Source organism: Equus caballus, chromosome 15 (genome assembly GCF_041296265.1).
Source record: "Equus caballus isolate H_3958 breed thoroughbred chromosome 15, TB-T2T, whole genome shotgun sequence".
Taxonomy (NCBI): domain Eukaryota; kingdom Metazoa; phylum Chordata; class Mammalia; order Perissodactyla; family Equidae; genus Equus; species Equus caballus.
Window position 1 is genome coordinate 54722983 of NC_091698.1, and position 8298 is coordinate 54731280.

The 8298-nt window shown below is 41.5% G+C and overlaps 1 long non-coding RNA gene across 1 annotated transcript; it reads right to left on the reverse strand.

The window, feature by feature from the left end:
• Window positions 1-2400: 2400 nt before the first annotated feature.
• Window positions 2401-7041, reverse strand: LOC138917685 (uncharacterized). The gene is made up of 2 exons (XR_011426043.1): window positions 6823-7041; window positions 2401-3064 (listed from the first exon to the last, which is right to left on the reverse strand). It is a non-coding gene; the product is annotated as an uncharacterized lncRNA (long non-coding RNA).
• Between the last annotated feature and the right edge of the window lie 1257 nt (window positions 7042-8298).

Genomic DNA, 8298 nt, shown 5'->3' on the forward strand with positions numbered 1-8298 from the left:
ATGTCTCAGTCCTGAAATCTAATGAGGATGATGCACAAATAAAGACTACTATAGGCCATATATTCTCAATGGGGCGATAGTGCCATGCATTCCAGTGGAGCAATTTGGTTCTCAAGGGGGCCAAAAATCTTACTCTTTTTTGTGTAGAAAGTGAAGATATATGTACAGTACATATACAGATATTGTGTATCTGTGGGATTAAAATCACATGGAGGGACAATTAAGAAAAAAAGGTCTAAAAAGTCTCCTTGGGTGGGTAATAATGAGAAACAGGCTAAGAAGCACTGCTCTAGGGGATCTTCACCTATTGCCATGAACCACCCACAGATCTCACATTAAAATATACGTAAAATAGATGACAGCAACATATTATGGGAAACACTACACCATGGCCAAAAAGGCTTTATCTCAAGGATGATCAAAGGGTTTGACACAAAAGCAACTATTATTAATAACAATAAAATACCACCCACATCACTGGATTAAATAATGAAAAATACAATGATTTCAACAGATGCTTAAACAGCAGTTGATAACATTCAATAGCCACTTGTACTGGGGCTTTGGGGAGGAAAAAAAGAAAAAGAGGAATAGAAACATATTGCAATAACAAAATACAGAGCTATTTAAAACAGAGCTGGTTTTATCTTTAATGCAAAGCAGAAGCATTGTTAGTAAAAACAGGAACAAAACAGAAAGCCCTTCGGGTCCCACCTTTATCCTAACCACAGAAAATGATTGTCCAGCTACTGCAGGCATGAGGAGGCTTCACATGAATTCATTAAACAGTTGGGTAAAGTGGATGAATATAAGACACAGTGTATATTCAAAACACAACATAATTCCTTTGAGCTGATTAGAAATTGTAATTAAAAATAAGATCCTATTCAATAGTAACAAAAAATATAATACTGAATAAGAATTTTCGTCATACTCGGTATGATCTAATTTATGTTTTCAAAAATCGTGTATGTTTTATGTGTTTATATATAGGTATGTAAATGAATAGAAGAAGGCCTGGAAGCCTGAGACAAGTGCTCTTCCCAAAAGAGGGGAAGAAAAGGATAGAGAGAGGGTGAGAAGGGCTTGTCTGCATCCTTTGAATTTCTTCCAATGATAATGTATTAACACAGTGCTTAGATGATTTTAAAAACTACAAAACAGGATATATGACCCCATTTTGTCAAATTGCAGACACATTTATTTACACTTAGAAAATGTCTTTAGGGCCGGCCTGGTGGCGCAGCAGTTAAGTGTGCATGTTCCGCTTTGGCGGCCCAGGGTTCGCAGGTTCGGATCCCGGGTGCGGACACGGCACCGCTTGGCAAGCCATGCTGTGGTAGGCGTCCCACACAGAAAGTAGAGGAAGATGGGCACCGATGTTAGCTCAGGGCCAGTCTTCCTCAGCATAAAGAGGAGGACCGGCAGCAGATGTCAGCTTAGGGCTAATCGTCCTCAAAAAAAAGAAAGAACTATAGATCATGTCCCTATTTATAATTTATAGTGTATTCACATATAAATATAATGAAGACAAATCTTTCCAAATTATAAATAGATTTATTATAATACCAATTAGCATTTCCAAACAAGAAACTTCATATTAAAATATTTATTCCGCTCTCCTTTTATGAACCCCACTGAACATAGTGAAAGAAATTAAAAATGGGAGGGAGGTACCCTTCATTTTCAATGAGACAAGGAAGCAACATACCAGAAACCATGAAGCAAACCTTCTCATTACTGTGGGATCAGAACAGGAACAGGAAAGAGAGATGCCAGGTGCCTCCTTGAACTCATGGCAGGACCCAGATCTTTCCGAAGGTCCATGGTGGAAGATTGGCTGATGACACCTTTACTCCATCTACGAGATATGGTAGCATAGGTTGCCTCCAGAGACGGGAATGTCCCGTATAGAGTGGGATCCACACTGCAGAGTGGCAGGTTAGGTAGGTCTGCAGAACCCACCTTGCTGACCTTGCCTCCAGGAAGGGAGACTTGCAGGTATGATGCATGGGATGATGGCAAGGGAAAGGAGGAAGTGGAGGAAGGGACCATCAGATGGCACCACAGGGAGCCTATGAGTCTAACCCACAGGGATTTCCAGAATACCAAAAGCTAAGGGGAGATAGTCCCCAAGGAAAAGTAAATAACTGAAAGGCTGTTTAACGCTAAGGATCTTAGATGTTCTCCAATCCCCCCACCAACTTTTCCACTTGACATTCTGTTATTCAACCAGCAGTGGACCCCATTCAATGATAAGTCATAATCGAAAAGGAAACTATAACAGGATTTATGCATAGAAATTGTAGAGGAAGGGACTATACACAAAAGACTGATAAAAAAAAAAATTAACACTGCAAGAAGAATTACCCAAGGAAACAGAAAAGATGTTCAGATAAATTCTTTATATTCTCAAAGAAACTTCAAACAGTATCTTTCTAGAAAAAGATCCCAAGGAAAAGACATAAGAATTCAAAGAAGAAATATTAAAAAATGAAAGAAGATAAAAAGCAAGATGGTAGATGCAGGATAAAAATGGAAGAGTAAACCATGATACAGATGGAATCTACATTAGAAGCGAGAGAAAATGGGATACAAATAACTGACTATATAGTTGGAACCATAGTGTGGAAAAACTCTGGGAAATCACCGGAAATGAACAATAACAGAAAACAAGATTTGTTGATGATTCTAGAGAAAATTGCTATTGTTATGGAAAACCAATAATAGAGATCCTTGGCATTTCTGAAGGAGAATAGGCATTTCTGAAGAAGGAGCATAAAAGGAATTAATCAAATTATTTTCAAAAATAAAACAGAAGAGAACTTTCTTGAAATAAGGATGACTTGAATCGGTAGATGAAAAGGGCATACATATTCCAAGAAAAACTGATATAGACTCTTCAAATCAGGGTATATCCTCCTGGAGGTTATGAAACACCAAAGATAAAGAAAATCTCACGTGGATGGCCATGTGGTTAATAAGCCATGTACAGAGAGAAAAATCGGATTTCTTCAGGCTTCTCCACAATGCCAGAAGACAGAGGATCAGCATCTAAAAAGATCTGAAGAAAAGAAAATGTGATTCAAGGATGTGTACATGCCAACTTATCCTTCAAGTATAAAGGCAATAGTATGGTTAGAGAACAAAATGAAATGAGGTAAACATTAACAATGTATAAAAATCAAGAGACAGAGTTGGGCAATGGCATAAAGTATAAGGATGGGTAATTCCTCGTGGTTCATTCATAGCAGGAAATCAATAGATACCACTTAAAATTGAAGCTTGCCTTGTTTTTTTAAAAAAAATCATAGCAAATTCAATCTCTTAATGCTTTAATTCTGAAAGAATTAATCTTTTAAGAACTTGTGTTGAAAAAAATAACCAATTTTGTCATTTCTAAGTTTTGCTTCAGTTTTTCTAACATTAAATTCAAGTAAAACAATACTAAAAATTTTTCAGGGGCCAGCCCCCTCCCGTGGCCAAGTGGTTAAGTTTGCACGCTCCGCTGCAGTGGCCCAGTGTTTCGCCGGTTCGAGTCCTGGGCACGGATATGGCACTGTTCATCAAGCCATGCTGAGGCAGCATCCCACATGCCACAACTAGAAGGACCCACAACTAAAAATACACAATTATGTACTGGGGGGCTTTGGGAGAAAAAGGAAAAATAAAATCTTAAAAAAATTTTTTTTCATTTAAAATAGTATGCAGAGTATCATCTTATTTTTATAAAATTCTATCAGTCATTCTACCTTTTATCCACATACCTATAGAGTCTCTAATGGTGTTTTACAGATACTGGGAATGGTTGTCTCTGGGCAGTAGGATTTATAGTGAATTTTTAAACTTTCTTTGTTGTACTTTTCTATATTGCTTGAATTTTTAGAATGAATATGTTATTTTGAACAAAAGTAATAAAATCATTGTTTCATATTATTTTCCCAAAAGCTTTCTTTGTAGGCATTGGGAGTGGGACTGAACTTCAGGTCCTAGGAGGAGGTAGGTCCTGGAGGCAGAAAGTGGGATCTGAGGGTTCCATGACAGCTGACACAAGGTGTCTGGGATGTTAGGAGGCCTGTCCACAACTGGGGGTCTCGTTTCACAGCCACTCTGGCAGAAAATTCATCAGCTGCAAATGCTACCACATGTATTAAGGACTTTCCACAGTCAGACCCAGCCCCCAAGAAGCCCCCTAGTGGGGTTAAGTGCACACGTTCCGATTCGGCGGCCTGGGGTTCACCAGTTTGCATCCTGGGTGCAGACATGGCACCGCTTGCCATGCCATGCTGTGGTAGGCATCCCACATATAAAGTAGAGGAAGATGGGCATGGATGTTAGCTCAGGTCCAGTCTTCCTCAGCAAAAAGAGGAGGATTGGCAGCAGTTAGCTCAGGGCTCATCTTTCTCAAAAAAAAAAAAAAAAAAAAAGCCAGCTGGCCTCTAAGGTTAGCAAAAAGAGTCAGAGCTTCCAACTTTTGAGAAAGTCCAACATTTGCTTTATTGTGACATCAAAGAAGCCAATGCTCCCAGATTCTTCTTGACCCTCAAGCAAGAGAGCTGCCTGTGTGACCATCCTGAGCTCACAGCTGTGTGACCAAGTTCCCCACCCCATCCTCCAAGCTGGACTTTTTCAACAGGAAAGCCATCTGGGTACATAACGGTCATCATCATATTCACATTTTATTGTTCCTCTTTTTATATCTGGTTGCCACCAAATGTTTAGCAGGAAATTTGTCTTTTGTTGCTTCTCTTCCTGTATTTTAATGGAAATGGTGGAGCGTTCTGTGGATATAGCAAGCAGGCAATTGGGGTTTTGAGGCTGAGCACATCATGAAAGCACTGTGGGCTCTCAGCCTTGCTTCCTGAAAGTTGATGCTGGCCCTCACGTGATCTTTCTAGTCTATGTAACATAACAGGTGTCCCAACGGGAGACACTAGCTCAGCAGCAGTGGGTGTGGGGGGGTGGGAATGGGTGGGGAGGTCTTGGCGTGGGCAAACACTTCCTATAAGGCCTGAGGCACAGGGGTGTTACCTAAACCTGAATGAAAGCCTAAGGGAGTGTGGCCCCCTGGACCCACATACTGGGCTCTGCTGAAGGGCTGGGGATCACCTGTAGCCAGTGTCTCCAAGGGACAGAATCACTAGACAGGCATAGTAACATAGTTGTAGAGGCAGGTGATAGGCCTTCAGTGAATGTTGAGCACAGAAAAGCACAGCAGGAGCTGTGAGGGCAGCACCTGCCGGCAGCCTGGAGAACCTTCTTGAAAGATGTTGTCTTTGCTCACTTTTTTTTAAACCAGAAAGATTATTATTAAACATACAGAAAATTATTTGTTAAAACATATAGGAAATCAATTTATTTCTAATAAAATAATACTATAAGTCCTATGTTCTCTGTGTTCTGAATCGAAGTCCTAGAATTGTCTGTGGAATTTGTCCATCTCCTCTTTACTCTCTAGTACATCTAAGACTGGTGCTAATTACTCAGAGAGGCTGAGTGTCTCAGAGGTTATATCCATTTAGACAAGGCAGCAGACTGTCTTATCACCTGCCCTGACCTTTGGATTCCATGTGTCTCCCCTTGTAATCCTTTACCCTTTAATTCTTTGATTCCTCATCAGCTTCTTGTCTGTCCCTATGCCTGGCAAGGCTTTTTCGTCTCTGATAGTTCTAGTTTGGGCAGATGGCTTTTGATCTGCTTATTTGTGCTCACTTAGTTGCATCTTCTCCACATCAAAGTTTACATCTCTAGAGAGCTACCTTGGTTTATTAAAAATATAATTTTACTCATTCAATAAAAATAGATTATGAGGGGCCAGCCCCGTGGCCGAGTGGTTAAGTTCGCACGCTCTGCTTCGGTGCCCAGGATTTCGCCAGTTCAAATCCCGGGCGTAGACATGGCACCATTTGTCAAGCCATGCTGGGGCGGCATCCTGCATGCCACAACTAGAGGGACCCACAACTAAAAATACACAACTATGTACCGGGGGACTTTGGGAGAAAAAGGAAAAATTAAAAAAACAAAAAATAAATAAAAGATTATGAACAAACAGCAAAATGAATAAAATCCTTTCACTACAGTCTTCCAGCTGCCTCTAAGACTGCTGCCCACAATAGGGGCTAACAGAAGTCTCTGCCTTGCCCAATTTAAAATCTTGGGTGACTGTGTTTAGCCATTTTTCTGTGAGCCACTTCTGCAGCTCATTCACTCCTCAACCTGCTCGAATCAGGCTTCTGCCTCCTCCACTCCGCTGATAATGCTCTTTCCAAGACCACCAGTGAGCCCCTACTCATGCTAAATGCAACTGACACGTTTCAACTGTCATTTGCCTAATCCGTCTGTTCATTTGTGAAACTACTTAACATTCTTTCCATCTTTAAACTCCTCATCCACTGATTTCTCTCACTTCTCTCTCTCCCAGTTCTTCTCACTCTTTAATGGGCTTGTCTTCCTCCTCTACCCATAAGTTTTCAGGATTCCATTCTCAGAGAGCAAGCTCTTTTGTCCTCGTGTTTTAACTACCAAAAGTCTCCAAACCCAGACCTCTCCAGAGTTCCAGTCCCATATATATCCAACCCTTAATGAATGTCTTAATTTGCCCCAAATTAACACACCATGGTGTCCCCAAGCTCTGTCTCTCTTCCTGGGTTACATTTCCTGCACTACATTACATTACATTTCTGCAGCCCAGGGAAATGCGCTCGTGAATAGAAGTAAGAACCATTCCGGGGTCCCCAGAGCATAAGTTGACTCTGAGAGGTACAATTAGTGTCCTTGGTTTGATCAGAAATCATGGGCTCGAGAGATTTAGCAGATACTGACCTCAGAAAGTTTGATACCCCTTCCTTCCGTATTTGTGTTCCCTTCGAGGTCTTTATCTCCCCAGGAGACAGGAATAATTATGCTTCTCCTTTGTATTAGCGATGTCAGCCTTGGAGTTCGGTAGATGTGAAAACAAGGATGGAAGGGCTCAAGTGGATGAAGAGTGAGCTCAGTAGGATTCCCCCAAATGCTCCAATGTGTCCTGAGACAAACCAAGTCAACTCATTTTTCTCTGAACTCTGGAACTTTAATCTTTCAAGAACACACTTCCTTCCTGTACTTCTAGTAATTACTATTTCTGGCTTTTCTGGAAATCCCACCAGTCACCCTGCCCCTCTCTTCCTAAAGACTTAAGTCACAAAAATAGAACCATGAGAAAAGTCAGTTTGACCCCTTTGCTCTGTGAAATGTGCTGGGTAGAGAGAGCCTGGGGGAATGGGGTGGGGGTGGCGGGAGGAGGCGGATTCTTCTTCAACTGATTCTTCCATCTCAAGGAAAAATAAACTGAAGGAAAGAATAAAAAATATTTTAAGTTAGTCATCCACAGGAAAACGATTTTGTGGCAAAGAGTCTAGTATTTAGAGAAGGAATTTTTAACCTGAGATCTATGAATGCGCTTTATTAGAATATATGATCCTCCAGAAATGTGAGCTATGTGTTTTTGTGTCTGTGCATTTTTCTGAAGAGAGGGTCCATAGCTTTTACCAGATTCTCAAAGGGGTCCCTGATGTCCAAAAGGGTAAGAACTACTCATTTAGAGATCACCTTAGTTGTATTGATTATCTATTGCCATATAACAAATTACCCCAAAACTTAGCAGTATAATACAGCTAACATTTATTACTCAAAGCTTGTGCGGGTAAGGAATTGAGTGATTTAGCTGGGTGACTGAATCTCTTGTGGTGATGCAGTCAAGAAGTCAGCTGCGGTTGCTGTCATCTGAAGGCTTGACTAGGGCTGGAGAATCTCTTCCAAGATGGTTTGCTCACATGGCTGTTGGCAGAAGGCCTCAGTTCCTTGCTGGCTCTTAGCAAGAGGCCTCGATTCCTTACCACATGGACCTCTCCATTGGGCTGCTTGAGTGTCCTCACAACATTGCAGCTGGATTCCCTCATAGGAGTGACCAAGGGAGCAAGGAAGAAGCCACAATGGCTTTTATGACTTAGTCTCAGGAGTCATACATTGTCACTCCTGCCACATGCCATTCTTTTTTTTCTTCTTCTTCTCCTCCTCCTCCTCCTCCTCCTTCTTCTCCTCCTCCTCTCCTTCTCCTCCTCCTCCTCTTCCTTCTCCTCCTCCTCCTTCTTCTCCTCCTCCTCCTCCTCCTTCTCCTCCTTCTTCTCCTCCTCCTTCTCCTCCTCCTTCTTCTCCTCCTCCTTCTCCTCCTCCTCTCCTCCTCCTCCTCCTCCTCCTCCTCTTCCTCCTTCTTCTTCTTCTTCCCAAAGCCCCCCAGTACATAGTTGTATATCCTAGTTT